The 19,421-nt window shown below is 41.4% G+C and overlaps 1 pseudogene; it reads left to right on the forward strand.

The window, feature by feature from the left end:
* Positions 1-37: 37 nt before the first annotated feature.
* Positions 38-2,990, forward strand: LOC107525362 (ATP synthase F(1) complex subunit alpha, mitochondrial pseudogene; annotated as a pseudogene).
* Positions 2,991-19,421: the final 16,431 nt, after the last annotated feature.

Consider the following 19,421-nt stretch of genomic DNA (forward strand, 5'->3'; position numbering starts at 1 on the left):
GGGAGGAGGGGCCGCCCGCGGCCTCCGCGGCCGCCTGCCGGGTCCTGCAGGCTGCTCTCCCGCCCGCTCGGAGCCAGGCCGGGTCCTTGGCGAGGGACCCGAGCCTCACCTTCTCAGGGAAAAGGGGAGCTAACGACCGCGTAGGCTCGTGAGAATGGAAATGACACAACCGGTGCTGAAGGAGGCGCCGGCTGAGAAATGCGCCTGGGCTTTGCAGACCAGACAGACGGGATTTCAACCCGGCCCGCATCCCTTACGAGCTGGGCCTTCTTGGGTAAATCACTTGGTATGATTAAGTTTCGGCTTCATTTTTTAGATGGAGACAGTAGTATTTACCTCCCAAGCTCACTGTGAGGATTCATTGTATAATCTGTTTAAAACACTCAGCGCACAATAGGCAACTGTTTCTTTCTTAGGTAAAGGTCGAGGCTTCCTGGAGCTCTAACCCTCATCTCTTGTTACCAGTTTGTGGACGTGACACCCTATCGGCAGCTCCTAGCTTTAAGGGTCTAGGAAGCAGAAACCGATCTGCTTCTTCCTCACAGGCCCCAAGAGATGAGCATTTTAGTGCAGGAATGCTGAAGATGTTATCTAATCCACCCTCCTTGTTTTACTGAAGAGAAAACTGAGTTCTAAAAAGGTGACCTAACTTCTTAGTGTCCAACAAAAGCTCCAGATGCCTCTCAACCTGGAGGCTGCCTCATTCCCATGAAAAACTAGATAGGGCCATCCTGTGGGTGTAATCTGAGAGACTCCAAGAGCCATGCCCATCACCCATTTCCCCAGGAAAACAATGTCACTGGCTCTGACAGAGCAGGGACTCAGGAGTCAGGTCACGAATTCAAACTCTGCACCATTTCCTAGCTGTCAGATCTAGGGCCAGTTGCTCAATCTCTCTCTGCCTCAATTTCCTCATCTGCAAAATGGGATGAAATAGTTCCTATTCCACAGAGTAGTCCTGAGAATTAAATGGATACGTGCAAAGCGCTTAGAACAGTGTCTGGCACTTAGAAAGTGTTTAACAAGTGTAAGCTCTTTTTAAAAATAATTTATTAATTTTTTTATAATTTCATGACAAATAATAAATGTAATAATAATTTAATGGGTTCTTTTTTCTGACCTTCTACAATACCCAACATTTCTACTGTTTGCCACTTGTCTGGAGGTACAATTAAAAACCGTGTCTGAGTCAGAGCAGAAGCTGCGGCTGCAGAGGAACTACCGAGAAGCTGCAAAAATGCTATTCCTGCCTGTCACCGCAGCCATGGCCTACACTCTTCCTCAGCAGGCTGGGCTGGTCTCCAGAAATGCTTTGGGATCATCCTTCATTGCTACAAGTAATCTCTATGCCTCTAGCTCCCATCTTAAGAAGTCTGGCACTGCCAAGATGTCCTCTGTTATTGAAGAGCGGATTCTTGGAGCGGATACCTCTTTTGACCTTGAAGAGACCGGGCATGTCTTAAGTGTTGATGATCATATTGCCCAAGTACACGGGCTGAGGAATGTTCAAGCAGAAGAAATGGTAGGGTTTTCTTCAGGCTTGGAACCCCACAATGTTGGTGTTGTGTTTGGAGATGATAAAATAATTAAAGAAGGAAATATTGTGACGAGAACAGGAGCCATTGTGGATATTCCCAGTTGGTGAGGATCTGTTGGGTCATGTAGTAGATGCCCTTGGTAATGCCACTGATGGGAAGTGTCCAGTTGGTTCCAAGACTCGTAGGTGAGTTGGCCTGAAAGCCCCTGGGATCATTCCTCAAATCTCTGTGTGGGAGCCAATGCAGACTGGCATTAAGGCTGTGGATAGCTTGATGCCAATTGGTTATGGTCAGCATGAGCTGATAATTGATGACTGACAGACTGGCAAAACATCAATTGCTACTGACACAATCATGAACCAGAAACGTTTCAGTGATGGATCTGATGAAAAGAAGAAGCTATACTGTATCTATGCTGCTATTGGTCAGAAGAGATCCACTGTTGCCCAGTTGGCAAAGAGACTTACAGATGCAGATGCCATGAAGGGCACCACTGTGGTTTCAGCCACTGCTTCTGATGCTGAAGTGCCTGCTCCTTACCGAGGCTGTTCTAAAGGACAATATTTTAGGGACAATGGCAAACATGCTTTGATCATCTATGACAACTTATCCAAACAGGCTGTTGCTTATCATCAGATGTTTTTGCTGCTGCGCCAACCCCTTGGGTCGTGAGGCCTATCCTCACATGTGTTCTACCTGCGCTCCTGTCTGCTAGAGAGACTAGCCACATTAGTGATTGTTTTGGTGGTGGCTCCTTGACTGCTTTACCAGTTATAGAAACACAAGCTGGTGATGTGTCTGCTTATGTTCCAACGAATGTCATTGCCATCATTGATGGACAGATCTTGGAAACAGAATTATTCTACAAAGGTATCTGCCTTGCCATTAAAGTTGGTTTGTCTGTATCCCAAGTTGGGTCTGCTGCCCAGACCAGGGCCATGAAGCAGGTGGCAGGTTCCACAAAGCTGGAACTGGCTCAGTATCGGTAAGTTGCTGCTTTGGCTCAGTTTGGTTCTGATCTCAGTGCTGCCACTCAACAACTCTAGAGCCATGGTGTGCATCTGACTGAGTTGCTGAAGCAAGGACAGTATTCTTCCATGGCTAGCAAGTGGCTGTTATTTATGCTGGTGTAAGGGAGTAATCTTGATAAACTGGAGCCCAGCAATATCACAAAATTTGAGAATACTTTCTTGTCTCGTGTTATCAGCCAACACCAAGGCCTGTTGGGCAATGTCAGGGCTGACAGAAAGATCTCAGCACAGTCAGATGCAAAGCTGAAAGAGATTGTAACAAACTTCTCGGCTGGATTTGAAGCTTAAACTGCTGTGGATTCATATCTAATACCAGCTTGGTTTTGTCATTGTTTCTTCTAATAGTTCCACTTGCAAAAGAATTACTCTCATACTCCAGATGTACAGAAATCACCTTAAAAATAAAGATCCTACATTGCAAAAAAAAAAAAACACCACCACAAAAACCATATCTTATCTTACATCTATGTAGGTCATCTGGGAGGAGTAACACTACAAGTCACAATATGTCTGTAGTGGCTTGCCAATACAAGTCACAGTAAGTCAGATTAGTTCATTGGAACACATTCTTGAGATATTAAAACTGAGAAAAAGAACCTTTAAGGTGAGCAAGATATAGCAAATGCCCATCTTAGCTGCAGAAGAACTTGCACTTCTAGGAGAGGGTACTGTGGGCTGGAACAGCCAGGTTACACAGGAGAGAAGGAAAGAGGAAATCTGCCCACTTTCTTAGTGAAAGGGTATACTCTAGGAGAGTCCCTTCTTATGTTATGGAAGTAAAATAAAGTTTAAAGTTTGATTGAAATTTTTTTTTAAACAATATAGTCACTCAAAGCACCAGCATGTGTAAACAATCCTGTGTGTGCAATAAATATGTGGGAGTGTGTACACATCTTATAGATGTGGCATCTCTGGCCCCTCAGCTTCCCATGCCTAGTCTTTGTGGCATTTCCACTCTCCCTATAGTCACCCCAGCTTTGCCCAAATGATTTCAGGGAGAAGCAGATGCTGAGGCATTGCTTGTTCCCAGCTCTCCAAGGTTTCCTCTTTTTTGCATTATTTGCTCTCTGGAAATCTCTCCCATCCCCCCACATTGTTTTCCATTTTAACACGGGAACCACAGATCAGAACAGTGTTTCTCAAATTTAATGTACTTTTCTTCCAATTAAAGGAAAAATTCAAAGCAGGCATCAGATGTATCAGGATCTTTACCTTTTACATTGACCTGCAAGGGCTTCTCCAAGCTTCCAATACCTTCCAGTGGAAACGCTTATTTGTTGGTTCTTACTACCTTTGTGATGTCCCAAGTATTGCTCAAAATCTCAAAGTGTCCTGTATGGGCTTAGGATCAAATCTAATACCATTCCCTGGACACCATGGCCACTTCTGCTGGTCCTGCGCCTCCCAGGAGCTTTCACTGCTTCCTCCCGGAACCAATACCACCATGTTCACCAGCAGCTGTCACCACCAGCCCCCTCGGTACCATTGAGACTGCCAGGCCTTGTGGCCATTTCTAGCTCCTTTCAAAAAGTGTTACTATTTGTATCTCTCACTAGTCAATACCACTTCATATTTTAGTGCTGTTAAATGTCAAAGCTGTTCAGTGCAATGGCAACTAGGGAGGACTGCCTGTCTCTTCTTTTTATGTTATACTTATTAGAAAAACACCAATGCTATGTTGCCTGTTCTTCAAGGTTAAATGCAGTGTTTTCATTAAACAGAGCTTTCCCTTTTTACTTAGTGAGTCAGTCAGGGTAAAGTGTAACAAACAACCACAATTTCCGTGGTTTTAGAGAATAAGAGTTCGCGTCTGCTCATGTCACAGTCAAGGTGAGAGCAGGGATGGGCAGCCCTGGGCTCTATTGCTCCCGGTCGTTCAGGGACCCAGGCTCCTTCCGTCTCGCAGTCCCTCATCCTTAGGGCCTGGAGTCCTTCACTGGACATTTTCATCCCCAGTCATGCAGGAAGTTGTGTGGGCCAGGCCTGAGGTGGCATATGTGACATCTGCCCACATTTATTTAGCCAGAATTCAGACACGGAATACAGGCATGGGCAAAAGTAGGTTTACAGTTATGAGTTCATAAAACACAGAGTTTATTCTTGTATTATTACTTATTTATTAATTTTTGTATTATTTCTTTGTATTATTTGTCTTATTATTATTTCGTATCCTTACTTAGGATTTATCTTTTAGGTAATGATGGCTGGTAATTTAACCAACATCTTTTCCATACAAACAACTGTAAACCTATTTTTGCCCACTCCTTATGTGTGTCAGGAAGGTATGAGCTCAGGAGGAAAAGGAAACAGTTTAATGAGCATCTAGCTAGTCTCTGCTACTCTCGTTGCCCCAAGTCTTCATAGGATACAGACCTAGTTCTGGGTGATGGGGAGGAGGTTAGGGCACTGTTCTACTTGGAACTGCCTTTCTCCTCTAGGGACAAAGCTTTGTTCCTGAGCTGAGCATGTTGTCCACTGTGTGTAAGGTAAAGCTCTCCCAGGAGGCTCCTCAGTCCCTCCACAGATAAATTTCTGGAAGGCATTTATACATCTGTCAGCAGGGCATGGACGAGTCTAAACCCAATGGCAGACCCAGCTCAAGCTCAGAGGACTACCCTCTGCTACACTGGTGTCAAAGAGATAGAGTCAGGAAGCAATAATAAGAATGGGATTAAAAGGCAAAAGAAAATACTGTAACAAATAGCAATGAGAGAAGGGAGATTGGAAAAAGCCAAAGAGATGCTCAGCAAAGATTATTTGGGGATTAAATGCAGCTGCCAAGGATCCTGTGCAATGAGCCTTGCATGTGGATCAGGAAGTTCAAAAAGGGCGTGTGCAGTGGCACATTCACGTCTCGGCACAGAGAACATGACTATAGCATCCTTTAATAAAAACCACAAGGGCTCATCCAGCTTAGATTCATATAGACTTCCAGTCTGTAGAGTGTTCTAGACTATAAAATGCTTTCTGGGCCCTGAGATTTAAACAAAGGCTTCTTCTTAGCAAGTCTCTGGCTGAAACATATGTTTAAGAATGACAGTGTAATTGAAGACAGGTCCACCCAGGCCAGCTTAGCTCCCTTTCCTCCAGGCTGTCATTATAGCTCGTCTACCGAAGCACCTGTGGTAGTAATGGGTATGGCAATCGCTATCATTTACCAAGCACTTATCACCTATAGGAGAAGACACTGTTTTGGACCCTTGCCAATTGTAATTTAAAACCCAGACCTTCACCAGCTTCCTCCCACCCCCCAAAACCCCAGTGAACCAAGCATATTGTGATGCGTGGAATTTTCCTGAAGATTCAAGGGGACTAAGAGGAGGGATCACAGGGCACATAAAATTTTACCCCCCAAAATCTGTTAGATGCATCCCTTCTCCCAGGTCTCTACTCCCGTCCCCATCACTGCATCTTCCTCCACCAGGATACTCTTGGGCCTGTCCCACTGTTAAGCTTTTCCTCCCGTTCCTGCCTCCTGCTGCGATTAGCCTCAATATAAAGCTAGAATCTCACCTCCATCCTATGGAGGGCAGAATGTTTGCATGGAAGCTGTTGCTTCATACAATGTTCTCCATACTACCCCTCCAATATATTCTCGTATTTTAATTCTTTATAATCCTATGAGATAGCTATTACTACTGCAGGCTTACAATGAGGATGTATAAGCCAGATAGATAAAGCCACTTGCCCAAAGTCGCACATTTCCTGTGTGCCTGATGGAGGATTTGAATGCAGGTTTGTCTGGTTTTTAATCACAAACAAATACATCAAATACATGGCACATGTGCCACACTTTGTCCTTTCTTCATCTGCGGCACACATCAGTCACCACATTATTTCACAGTGAGCCTACACTCAGCTTCAGCACCCCTAACTCAGCTATCCAGGGGGCCACTACCTATCAATTTTATTTGGCCTAAAAATTGAAAACTATTTGTAACCCCTGCCTCACATGTAGCATAGTAACCAGACTAAAAACCCTGTTAGGACAGTACCTGATTCATGGTAGGTATTTAACGTTGAATGCAGCTGATGTTTGGCCAACATTTGTTCTAATCCATTGGGAGTCTTAGCTGATGAGTGAAACATGTTCTGATTCATGGTCAGGACCTAAGGTTGTCAATATTTAGACTATACTCCTGCTTGAGTCTTTTTAGTTCTGCACTTCTAGCTGACTGGTTAAGTGCTAAGTAATGCTCTAAAAGTCAATAATTAGGGCTCCAATGGTTGTGTCACTGACATACCAGAACACTTCATTTTCCTGCCCTTCTTAGAGTATCATAGGAACCTGTGTGCTATAATGATTGAACATATGTCTACCATATTAAAACTCTCCCGCTAAATGTTGAGTTCTTAAAGAATAGAAGTGAGATCTTTGTATATTTTTTTAGCCCTAAACAATGCAAAGCACATTGCCCCAGGTGCTTATTGGATAAATGTGAATTCATGAATACATATCACATTATAAGAGAAGAATGAAATCAATTTAGAAAAAAATGTTTTTAAAGGGTGGGGGGGTGAGGACATCTTTATAATTAACAAAACTTTTTTTTCTAAGTTCACATTCCTTGATTCATGTCATCCAAATGTTCTCAAATTCTGACACTGCTCCTGATCACACCCAGTTGCAAGAAAGAGGTCATGGTGGTAGATTAAGTTACTCCCGTTTTGTCTCTCAGACACAATGTGTGCACAGATTCTGAATTTTCACCTGCTTTCCTGTTCTGGCAGGAAAGAAAATGTGGTTCCTATTTATTTTCCTTTTATTATACAAGCTATTAAACCTTACAAAATTCATATTTCTTTTGCATGAGCCTGACTGTAGATGGGACAGTTACCTATACCTGGCCTGACTGGCAGACCTGCCACTCCAGCAGCCAGTCTCCCTGCAGCTCTCATCCATCCCAGGACCGAGCGATGCCACTGGGCTACGCGGGACCATTGACTAAGATGACAAACGGCCCAACACACAATGTCTTCCCCTCTATATTGATCTGTCCTAAGGGGAAAATAAGTGGCCATGATATGAGATACACTATATAAAAGTAAATTCTCCCTAACACACAATTATATTAAATACTACTGATTATTCTCATGTCTATACAATGAACATTTTCAGCTTTCCTTATTTGACATGCATTGTTATAATGTAATGTTATGAATTACATTCAACCTAAAAATTATTGCATGAATATTTGACCTAAAAATTATTTCTTAAATGTTCTTCATTATAATCTTATGTTCTAAAAATTATTTCTTAAATATTTTTATTATATCTTGCCTCTCAGATAATCTGATAAAACCGGATCATCATTTAATCTGGCTGGCCTTCTGGGTTTGGCAACAAACTTGGTTTGTCAGCCTGGGGTTTAATGTGACACAGTGCTTGATCTGATGCTTAATTCATCTCCAGGATGTTGTTTGAGGGTTTGAGAGGAGCAATCACAACGGCAGAGCTAAAAGGATGTATGTGACCACAAACCATGCGGAGGTTGAGACAAATAAATCTACCTCTGCCACCACAAATATTTTCATTCATTCTTTTCTCTTCTGTTTTGTTTTCCTTCCAAGAGCTTGTCTTCAAACAACTAAAGGCTCTGGGGAATTTTTCTTTTTACTTGTCCAGTTCCTAAAATCTCATTTATTCTTTTTCTTCTTTCTTATCATAAACATTCTCCTTTTTATACCTTAGTTTCAAAACCTGTGAATTTTATTCTTCCACCTGGGTAATTACTTTTTATTCCCTTACCCCAGCCTTAAAGACCAAGGTGTTTTCCCTGGAGATGAGATTTTCCATAAAGGTACTTCCTCCTTCCTGACACAAATTGTCTAAAGGGGGTGGGATATCCTTTGATGATCCCTGGCCCCTAGTGTCTGAGATTTCTATCTTGAGACAGAAAGCATCGAGGCACAGTCTAGCTGAAAAAGGGCACTTGCCATAATTTTTCAAAGATCCTAAAAGTAAAATCAAGGAGGATTTCTTACAGAGATGATCTTGCATGAGGCGATCGCCGGTGAAATTAGATACTCTTTGTTTGCTCTTTTACCTTGGAGCTAAAGACCATTTTGTCATCTGCCTTGTAAATAGCTTTAAAGACTATTAAGACATGAAGCTATTTGTCTTATTACACATCACAAATATTTCATTTTAATTCTACTGCCCTCCTTGCCTCCAGGAGTAAAATTTGATTCTTTTGTTTAGGAAATTATATATGAAGCTAATTTCTCATTCCTGTGGAAAACATTTATTTTTTTCATATGTTTACTTACATAAAACTATTTTTTCCTTCATTAGTAGATTCTTTAAGACAGTAGATTCTTGGTAGAAGACATTCCACATAACATTAAATTATTCTTTAAGGCTATAAAGCTTTATTTCTGAGCCTTAACTACTTATGATTGAGTTCTTTTATTGATAAAATCTGCATGCATCTAGGACTAGAAACACTAGACACTGAAGGACTTCATAATTCTAAGTGGAATAACAATTTAATTTTCAATCTCTTTTCCATTACATCACTTTCCAGGTTTTAAAATATTAATCCTATTGATAATATATCTACCAGTACCTGGTACATGGTAAACTACGTGCTCTTAAATTTTAATTTAAATGAAAAAAATGAAGGAGAAAATTGGGCCAAAATGTAGTCAAAAATGGAATAATAAACAAAAAAAAACTTCTTTAATCATAATCACACTCGATGTGTTTGCCTCAATACTGTTCATCTATTGATTTTAATCTTACCCCTCCTGAGTAAATCCAGAATGACAATTTCAAACTAAAGGGCAGTACAGCCTTCACACCCTCACACTGGGCAAAAGGGGCTACTGTTCTGGGCCTTAAGCCTCAAGGCACACCAGGCTTTGAAGTATCTTCCTTGAAATGTTCAAAGTCCCCTCCAGCTCCTGGGACCAAGTGGGGTTCAGCACCATTCTGGGGGAGCACACCCCTGCCGGCTCCTGTTTCTCTTGGACCCTGTCCCACCCACATGCCCATGAACTTCCCAATACATTTTAAAACAAACTGTTTCAATTGAAGAGGCCTGCTAGAAACATTGCCCCAGCACCCCTCCACCTGCCAATAGTCTTCCCACTGCTCAGAGCCACCGCACCAAGCCACCCCACCTCACTCCCACCCCCGTGAAGAGGATTTGACTGTGTGTGGTTGTTTCTTTTAATAACATTGGACCTCAGTATTGGAAGGGATCTCAGAGGTCGGCAGATCTAATCCCCACTGAGTAGGAACTGCTTCTGTAATCCTCAGTCATTTATCTCTGCTTGGACATTATCAGCTCCTGAGAGAGGGTGGCATGCGGCAGATACCCACTGTTGGGTAACTTTGTGCCTGTTACCAGTGACTACACCCAGCAACACTAACCCTCCCTTCCAAGGCTATGTGGAACAAGGCCTCATCCCCGGTCCATATGGCATTAGTTAAAAATGCCTGAAATACTGAGGCAAGGCTCTTAAGAAATTTTGCTGGAAGTTATTTCCTCCTTTATATAAAAAATATTTTTCCTCTCCCCACCCCTTCCCTTTGCCTTAAGTACATGAAGTTTTGTCTCCTAATGCAGGAGTTCCTTTGACATTAACTTCTCCTTCAGCAATCAAGCCTCACGTTCTATGAGAGACAAGTTTTTCCAAGGAGAATTCTCTCCGTGTTTCTTTTTCTATGTTAACCTTAAAAACCTGAGGTTTCACTCTTTTTTCTAAGAATAAAGTTCCTTTCTTCTTTACTAGGCCAACCTTAAATAAGAGAAAGCACTTTAGAGAAAGGATTTTTGCATGAAAATGCCAGTGCCATATAATCCCTTGCAAATTCTTTCTTTAATGCTAATTTAATCCTACACCTTTGTTCCCTCATCTGAGAAATTATTGAATACATTTTCCTCCACTCGCCAGTCTTAAAGGTCAGGATGCGTCTGTTGCTAATATATTGCTTTTTACACCTGAGCCTTATAGATCTCTGGCTTTGCTCTCTCCTTTAGTGAATGGGCAAAAAATACATACCGGCAACTTAGAGAAGAAGAGAGACAACTGGAACCAAGGACCATGTACTACTTATTCAGATTACACACAGTGGGCAAAAGGAGGTTTACAGTTGTCATATGGAAAATAATACAATAATTAATAAATAATAATATAAGAACAAACTGTGTTTCTGGTACAACTATAAACCTACTTTTGCCCCACCCTGTATTTATGTTTTAATTTTAAAAGAAACAAAGAAGGTATGATTCATTTCAATTTTATCTTTTTGTGTCATTTCAATAAAATAAAAATGCAATGTATTAATATATCTACAAACTGAATTTCAGCTACTTAAAATAATGACATAGATCTAAATGTATTAATATGGGAATGTGACCATAAGTTTCAGAAAAATATATATATGTGTGTGTTTGTATATGTGTATATATATTTATATATATATAATATATATGTAATGATCCTGTGTGTGCATGTGTGTGTACATGCAAAACTGTTTAATACATATAAAAAGGTGCAATGGACTAAATGTTTGTTCCCCCAAAATTTGTATGTTGAAACTTAATCCCCAGTGTGATGGTATTTTGAGGTGAGGTCTTTGGGAGGTGATTAGCTCATGAGGGCAAAGCCCTTATGAATGGAGTTAGTGCCCAGAGAGCTCACTCAACCCTCTGCCATGAAAGGACACAACAAGCAGACGCCATCTCTGAGTCAGGAAGCAGGTTCTTACCAGACATCAAATCTACTGACACCTTGATCTTGGACTTCCCAGCCTCCAAAGCTGTGAGAGAGAACCTCTGCTGTTTATGGACCACCTCGTCTATTGTGCTTTCGTCGCAGCAGCAGGAAGGCACTAAGACAGGTGAGATAAATGGAAACTGCCAAGGGTGGTTCTCTGGGAGGTACGCCATGCTGCCCATGAAGGGAGAGCACTGTTACAGGAAAGCTTGCACTGTGACCCCATGTTCCCTTGTACTAGTAGATAAAAAGCATATATTTCTTGTAAAAAAACAAAAAACTTTAAGTTGCCACAAGAACAGAAATAGAAAATATACTAAGGATGCAGTCAATCAAGAGAATTTTATAATCTACTTCTCCTGTTTATTTTATTTTATTATTATTATTATTATTATTATTTTTAATAAACAGGTGATTGTATTTAACGTTGATTATAACTTTCCTAGGAAGTAGTCTGTGGTGAACTTTGACATCTTTCTCCTCACACCCTGTAGACTGACTGGAGAAGTATCTCTTAAGGAGACACTACACAAGTTTAACCATGGTAGAATTTCAGAATTTTTATATTCTAACATTTCTTTACATAGAATTCTTTCTTTCTAGCAGTAGTCAATTTTTCACTTTCTCACCCAGTATGCAATTCCCAGCTTTGTTGAATTCCTGTTTTCCTCAATTTGACTCTAACCAGGTTCAATCTCTTTGGGATGTTTTCACAAGACATTTGAGAGAGATGATAAACCAGAGTATCCCCATCTTTTGCCTCTTAAAAAAATAAATATTTCTTTTCCTTGTTTAATTAAAAATCAAACAGAATTTCTGCTTCCTGCAAAGATGGAAACCTGGCACAGCTTGCTGCCTCCCTTCTTCAGAATCAAACAAGGAAAAGCTTCAAGGGAACATGAATTCCAGAAACTAATGACGCGGACAGCAAGAAACTTCTGGGGAAATAGAAGTAGCGCGCCTGAAGGGGCGGGACAGGTGGGTCGGCCATGGTCCGGGGCAGAGGACCGCAGAGAGAAGTAGGTTAGTGGAGTAGGCTTGTTTCTTCCCTCCTCTGCTTAGAGGCAATGATTGCCTTTGTGTTCACCAGGGAAATCAGAGAACCAGGGGCCCAGGGGAAAAAAGCAGGCAACCAACATCTCAGCGGGAGTCAGGAGTTAATAAAAACAAGGGAGAACAGACCGGCCTGGAGCATTTACTCCGCCTCTCCTTCACCATGCTCCCTGGCTATTAATTTCCAAAATTGTATGTCTGGCCTGGACCCTGCCCTTAAACTCCAGACTCATACAGACAAAGCTGTCTACTCACAACTCTGTTTGGATGTTTAATAGGTATCTCAGACAAAAGGTGTCCTCAACCAAACTCCTATCCCCCTAAAACCTGTTCCTTGTGCAGCCTTCCCATTGCAGTGAGTGGCAATTCTATTCTTCTAGTTAGGTACTTCCTTCAACTTATAAATTCACACAGTGGAGAACTCTGCAGCTGTAGAAAGGAGTAAGGTCCCTGGTGGGTGTGGCTCAGTTAGTTGGGCCTTGTCCTGTGCCCCAAAAGCTGATTGGATTCCTGGTCAAGGGCCCATGCCCGAGTTACGGGCTTGATTCCTGGTGGGGGGCACGCAGGAGGCAGCCGATGGATGTGGCGCTCTCACATTGGTGTTTCTCTCTCTCTCCCTTTCCCTTACTCTCTCTAAAAATCAATAAATTACTCTGTAAGCCCTGGACGGCATGGCTCAGAGGTCAGAGGTTTGACCCGCGCACTGAAGGCCTGAGGGTTCAATTCCCAGTCAAGAGCACTTACCTGGGTTTCAGGTCTGATCCCCGGCCCAAGTCAGGGCACCTGCAGGAGGCAACCAGTCGATGTTTCTCCTTCTCCCCCTCCCTCCCTCCCTTCCACTCTCTCTAAAAATCAATGGAAAAAAATATCCTCAGGTAAAGAGGAAGGAAGGAAGGAAGGAAGGAAGGAAGGAAGGAAGGAAGGAAGGAAGGAAGGAAGGAAGGAAGGGAGGGAGGGAGGGAGGGAGGGAGGGAGGGAGGGAGGGAGGGAGGGAGGGAGGGAGGGAGGGAGGGGGAGGGAGGGAGGGGGAGGGAGGGGGAGGGAGGAAGGAGGAAGATTTCTGTGTTACCAGTATAACATGAATTTCATGATGCATGGGGTTAGGTGAAAAAAACAAAGTACAGGATAAAGTGTATAGCATCCTACCTTTTACCTAAAAATGGAGGAAATATGAAAAATGCACATATTTTCAAAAACAAAATAAATTAAAATGTAATGGAAAAGGGAGGAAGGAAGGAGCAGGTTAGAAAGAATGGAATTAGAAGTTAACTCCTCTGAATATACTTTGCTTTATAGCTTTTAACTCAGAAACCACGTAAATTGTTTACATAATTATAAAACAAAATTAAATCAAGATAAGAAAATATCAATTCTTGAAAACTGAAAACAAAATACCAAATATATCAAGTTGATGGATTAACTATCTAAAGAAGAATTAATTCAATAACTTAAAATACAGCAATTTTTTTGTACAGTCCTAGTGGGATATATTCTAAAGGAAATAATAGAATTGCAAAAAGTCTTAAATTGTATGTAGGGGTTATATTGCTAGTAACAATAGTATGAAACTGTTATATACATGTATATAATAGGGTAAAGCAAATAAGTAATTTTTAAATGATGTTTAAAACTACCATATATGCTCAGAGCATAAGCTAAAGGAAATTAAGTAATTATGTTAATGAGTAAGAATAAAAAGATATAAAACCAAAGAAGTTAGATAAAGAAAACTGTAATATTGTATTTGAATTGGAAATATGAGTATTAACTCATGAGGCTTTTTCCTTTTTCATAGAAGAGTATGTATGGATTTCTAGCTCTGCCCAAGGAACCGGCCTCAAAGCAATGATCAACCCAATGAGGACCCCTAGTGCCCAGATGGTGATCTCTAAATAGCATTTCTCAGGAAAAAGAACCCCGGCTTCTTGGGAAAATGGATGAGTTCCTACTGCAGCAGGAATACCTACCTACTCACACAGAAAATAAGGACGCTGTTGCAGTCCCCTGGGGTCATGTTGAAAGGTCACAGGAACCAACGTGAAGAAGCTCCCAGTGATCAAAACTGAAACAATGTGAAGGAGCTCCCGACAGCCAAATGTGGAACATTATCAATAAGAATAATGACTGCCATAAAGTGAAACATATCAAATATGGTAAAGTCCATAAGTTTAAGATACTTAAAAAAAAAACAACCTCATCTTTAGAGGATACAAAAGAACCGAATAATTTTTCTAAAAACTGAAACTGGAAATGCGAGAAAGTTAATGCAGGGGGCAATCCTTATACAAGAAGAGCCTGGAGTGATAAATGTCCCCTTCTTCCTCTCAAGCAGACAGTTTTCATGTGTGCTCTCCATCACTTCCCAAAGAGTCCCGGGAAGGAGTAACCTCCAGTTCCCCACAGTGGGGTCAACTCAGTGAGGTGCTCTTAGATTTATCTTTTCCTCCTTTCCTGCTTCCTTCTTCCTTCTTCTGTTCCTTTCTGAATCATTTTCTAAAATAATGGCCATCATGAAATACCTCATCTCAGACTCTGCATTTTTTAAGAACTTAGGCTAAAACAGTTGGTAGTAGAAGTAGCTCTAGAAAGTAGACCCTGAGAATGAGATTCTGGACCTGAGTCACTTACAGGTCAGACATTGGTATGGACACTATTACTGATGATAAATAAGAAAGAGGTTATTATAAAGATTATAGAGTTGGCTGGCTTTTGCTCTTAGCTTCAAAACCCTTGGAGAAAATAAAAATAAAAACAATGTGCTCAGATTAACAACTCAAGACATCCTATGAAAGTGAGAAAGCCTCCCTGGCAGTGGTTAAAGAGGTTCTTATCTTTTGTCGCCATGGTGGGGGGGCAGCACACTCTGCTGAAAGTCAAGTCCAGAATTTAATTGCTAGACTAGCATTGCTCAAAGAATACTAAACGGCCTGAACAGGGCTCATGTCAAGGCCAAGGACCTGATGTGATGATAGTGAGAAGCAGAGGCCTAAGATGGGATATCTGGGTGCATGAGCCTAACAACCTTGAGCCCTGGTTCCTCTTAATCATCCAGGTTGACAAAAGCGGCTCCCTCCACTGTGCCAAAGAGAACATCCTCCATTCAACTGGGGCCTCCCAAAAGATCTCCAACTGATATTTCACAAAACGTTGATTGTCCTCAAGATCTGGCTTCATCTTCCCTAACAGCCTTCAAACCAATGACTATGGACAAGTCACAGCACAACCCAAGTGGGGATTCCCTCTTCTGGAAGCACTTTGTATACACACCCAGTGAATCTGAATACCTGGCCAACATGTATCAGCAGGAACTGGGACATGTTTGGGAGTGGAACTTAGGATATTAATCAGGGAGGGGAAAATATAAGGCAGGATAAGGGAGCAATTATTGAAATGGGAGCACTCTTTCATGACCAGGGGCTTACTGTGCTGGCAAGGACACCTGAAGTCAGTCTTCAACTGCCATTGGGATGACTCCATGAAGCTTGGACACAATGTTGGTCTGCCATGAGATAGAAATCTTTGAACTGCCTTTACAGAATGTTGAGGAAGGTGTTAGTAGGTTCAGGAATGTATAAATGTAAAAATTAGTGTTATATATGTTAGAATGTTATAAATGTTAGAATGAGAGAAATTGCTGCCTACCTAGGTTCCCCAGGAAGACCCATAGGGCACTTCCATCACAAGAGTAATAAAAGATAACACTGGTGATGGGGCACCAGCTTTGAGAAGTTAGGATTCCAGAATAGCAGAGGCCAAGTGGTGGCACCTAATCTTAAGAGTCAAGGTGAACAAAACTATTGTAAAACAGACCAAGCCTGAGTGATATTCAAGGTCCTTTGACCTACCAGGATTTGTGGTGATAGCTAATAGACCATAGTGTTATTGGGAGAAATATAGATGGGTAACAGATTAGAAAATTTCTTTGTTTATATATCCACACAAAAATTGAAAGCTAGCGAGCAAAAGGCTGGTATCAGTCACCACAATGGGTTTGAGGGATCTCATCTTCCAGATCTAGGGCATTTCTGAGACTCAGAGCCCATTGAAGAGGAAGACTAATCCACTTGATAAAGGACCCTGCAATGCCGCTGTAAGTACATACACTAAGCACTTCCCATTCCTTCCCCAAAGGGACCTGCAGCCATTTGCCAGGTATACTAGGGAAAGGGGAATAACCAGACCTTTTGAGGGCTACTAGATACACAGTCTGGACTGACACCAGGGGACCTGAAATGCCATCATACACCCCAAGCTAGAGTGGAAACTTATAAAAGACCAGAGGTAAATGGAGTCCTAGCCCTAGTCCATCTTGCAGTGGGTACAATGGGTCCATGAACCTACCAGTAATTGTTAGGTCCCTGAGTGCATCCTTGGGATGGTTATACTTAAAAATGGGGAAACCGTCAGATTTGCTTCTTGGCCTATTGAATAAGAGTCATGATGGTAGAAATGGCCAAGTGAAAGCCTCTGAAATCACCTGCCCCCTCTTCCAGCCATGATAGTATGTATGTCAAAAGGAAAACCACATACTGGGAAGAATCACAAAAGTTGTACTACCTCCAAAGAATGAAAGGAGGCAGGGATGGTGGTCTGCATCATATCCCAGTTTAATTTACCTTCTCCATCCTGAACATTGGAAAAAGAAAAAAGATTGACTCTGATAACTGCTGATTTACTGCTACAAACTTATATAATCTTAACCAGGGGGTAGTCTCTGTCACAGTTGCCATCCCAGATCTGACACCTTTAGCAAAACAGAACAGCACAGCCTCTGTATACACTGTTGATCTGGTAAATGCATTCTTTCTAATCTCTAGAAGAAAGAAAGTTTTTTTTAATGTAGGATGGACAGCAGTACTCATTCTCTGTTTTGACCCCAGGTTGTGCTAACTTTCCAGTCTCTGGTGTCTTTCATCATGGAGCTACACTTTCACCTGGCCCAGGACTCAAAGAAGCCAATTTTTTTTTAATGCCCATCCGGAGCCAAAAGAGGTACAGGCTTCTGCTCCCTGCCAGCAAAGTAAAACAGCATATGAGAAATAACATGCCTGAGTTGCAACAGCAGCTGATGCCCTGCACAGACCTTTAGAGCACTAAAAATGGCAACTGCTTCCTTCCTTTCAAATCTTGAAATTCTGAGAACTATAGTTCTAGCTTAGATCAGTTCGGACAGCACAAAGCCACCTCATCAATTTTCATGAGTGTGGTGGAAAGTATCATAGACAGTAGTTATCAAATTTTATTGTTGCAAAAGTATCACCAGGCATTCTGGTTGTCTATCGCTGCCTAATAAACCTCCCCCAAATTAGTGGCATAAAACAACAGCCATTTTATTATGCTCAGGGCTTCTATGGGTTAAGAATTCAGACAGAGCACAGTGAGGATAACTTGTCTCTGCTTTACAACGTCTGGTGACTCAGTCGAAAAGTCTTAAACAGTTGGGGATGTCCTAAATGGCTGGAGAGGGTAATAAGCTGGAGTCTTCCTCACCAACATGATGTGTCTGGTACCTAGGCCGGGATGAATCAAAGGCTGAGCTCAACTGCGATTATCAACCCGTTGGGCTTGATAATGTGGCTTGTGCTTTCTCACAGCATGGCGACCACAAGTAGTCAGCCTTCTTACAGGGTGGCTCAAGGCTCGAAGGACAAGCCAACAAGAGAGAGGCTGGTGGCCTCTCTAACTTACTCATTTTTGTCACATTCTATTATAAGTGAGTTATTTTAAGTGAGTGACTGAAGCCAGTCCAGATTCAAGGGAAAGGGAAATTAGACTCCACCTCTCAGTGGAAAGGATGTCAAAGGATTTGTGGTCATCTTTAAAACTGTAACACTGGAAGAGCTTCCAAAATGCAGATTCCAACTTTTGAATAAATACATTGATATAAAAGCAGAATCTATCCATTGCCTCTTAGAAAATTATCCCAAAACAGCAAGAAGAGGGAGAAACACAAACATCATGTTCAATAAAATTAAGAAATATTTGAAACCCTGAACCTCAAGATAGGCAAAAGAAAAATGCCAAAAGCAGAGAGGATTGAGCAGGGATTCAGGAAAATTCAGAGAGGGAGAGATCACCCAGGGCTGTCAATCTCAGTTGGCAAAGGCATTCCACTAAGGTTAAATGTATACACTGAAGTGCTAAATCAAAATAATTTGTTTGCAATAGGGGGGAGTAGGATGCACAGGTTAATTCCAAAAACTACAGGATGTAGGTTTAAAGAAGAATCCCTTGGACTAGGCATATCCCCTCCCTCTATTCTCCTCTTCCTCTTCATCATCATTATTATCATCATCATCATCATCACCATCATCATAGTCATCTGTCCAAAAGAAGGCAAGAAAAGAGACAATTTGCATTGTGAGTTGTTTGTATCTAGCTGGAGAGGAAGTGGGAAAGGCGTAATGAATTCCGACATATACCTCAGAATTGTTTTTTAAAATGTCCCTAACTTGAAACACATTCTTTCCCCTTTCCCACATTAACCTTCCATGAATAGCTGATCAAGTAGAAACTCAAGTCATTCAAAATTGAGTAATCAAAATGGAACCAACATAAGAGCTGTACAGAGACCCAACAAGGAAAAATATAGAGGAAAGGGACAGAAAAAGGGGGAAATCAAAAAAACAACAGAAAAATATGTCTATATAGGTCAGATGAAAATTTAGACCAAACATTTTATCATGACTTATAAAAATCTAATGCAACTATCACTAAAGAACAAAAGTAAAACGCAGAAATACAAAAACTCCAGGAAATTCAGGGAGAAAAAAGCAGTAATACAAATAAAACTGTCACAGAAATGAAAGAGTGAATGGAAGTGTAGACGTTGCTGAAAGTATAGTGAAGGAAACAGTGGAGATAATGTTCCCCCCAAAACAATGTTGAAATCCTAACCCTTAGTAACTGTGAATATAACCTTATTTGGAAATAGGGTCTTTGCAGATTATCAAGTTTAGATGATGTAATTAGGGTGGTCCCTAGTTCCATATGACTGTCTCCTTATAAAAAGAAGAAATTTGGACCCAGAGACAGATACATACAGAAGGAAAATGATGTGAAGACATAAGGG

The sequence above is a fragment of the Miniopterus natalensis genome, chromosome 2 (genome assembly GCF_054644295.1).
Source record: "Miniopterus natalensis isolate mMinNat1 chromosome 2, mMinNat1.hap1, whole genome shotgun sequence".
Lineage (NCBI taxonomy): Eukaryota > Metazoa > Chordata > Mammalia > Chiroptera > Miniopteridae > Miniopterus > Miniopterus natalensis.